This window comes from Acyrthosiphon pisum, chromosome A3 (genome assembly GCF_005508785.2).
Source record: "Acyrthosiphon pisum isolate AL4f chromosome A3, pea_aphid_22Mar2018_4r6ur, whole genome shotgun sequence".
Taxonomy (NCBI): domain Eukaryota; kingdom Metazoa; phylum Arthropoda; class Insecta; order Hemiptera; family Aphididae; genus Acyrthosiphon; species Acyrthosiphon pisum.
In genome coordinates, this window is record NC_042496.1 from 36,898,569 (window position 1) to 36,899,757 (window position 1,189).

At 21.9% G+C, this 1,189-nt stretch overlaps 1 long non-coding RNA gene across 1 annotated transcript in view; it reads right to left on the reverse strand.

The window, feature by feature from the left end:
- LOC103309386 overlaps positions 1 to 1,189 on the reverse strand; it is a 6,426-nt gene that overhangs the window by 4,063 nt on the left and 1,174 nt on the right. The gene's annotated exons all lie outside the window — the stretch shown is intronic.

Sequence of the window (1,189 nt, forward strand, 5' to 3'; positions counted from 1 at the left end):
CATTTATATATATATCTAAATATATATTTTTTTTAATGGCCTGGTGAAATGTCAAAATTGGCTGCGTAAAAGTTTGCACACCCAGAAAAAAAACTGAAATGACGCCCCTGGACTTATATGAGTCATCCTAGATCAGTGCTTATTTTCTTTAGACTTTAAGTGTTTATGGAAAAAGTTTAAATACTTAAATTTTAATACTATTATTAAAATTTCTCAAAAGTATATTAAAACATTAATTTACTAAACATTTTAATAATTTATCTGTTTGAAATAGTACATGTAATTTTAGTATATACCTAATTTAGAAAAAACAATTAATAATTTTGAATAAGGAGGCCTTGACAGTTTTACATTAAATTTAAAGAGCCTCATGTCAAAACAATTTGAGAAGCACTATACTACATTATACTGTAAAATATCTAAATATATATAACTATCTGTTCCGGTAAAAGATCATGTTTGTAATGTTGCATTTAAATTTAAAAACTTCATATACATTTTTCTAACATAATTTGTAGTTATTGAAGAAATATATAAACAACATTTTTGACAAAGGTTGGTTGCTCAATACACAGTCAAATATTAACCAAATGTATCATAACACATTATGACAAAACAAGAATGATATTCACTTGCAACAGAAAAAAATTAGCAAGTTGCTAAAAAAAAGAAAACACCAAAAAAATAATTTTTAAAATTTTAAATAATATTAATTTTTTATAATTTTTCAAAATTAGTTTGAAGCTTATAAGATAACTATTATTGAATAATATTATAATATCAATAATATACCTAATCATATAATAAAATATGCAAAATATGTTTTAAGAGTTTTTATGAGTACTAGAAAATAATAAGTACTCCACTTTACTAGACTACTGTTAAAATTAGGAGCAGAACAATAATAGTTTGAATTTAATTTAAAGATTTTAAGAAGGATGCAAATATCCAAAGAAGTGACTTAATTATACATTATATTTTATAATTGATGTCTACTCGATATAAAATATTGCAAATGATTAAAATACAAATGTAATGTATAATTACAGGCTCCAATTTATTATGCCAACTTGATTAAAAAAAACTTTTTTCTATCCAATGTTTTTGTAAATACTAATTTCAATTTAAAAAAAAATAGCATTTTAATTCTTAATTTTTAAGACATTTTGCATTTAACAGTATGAAAAAA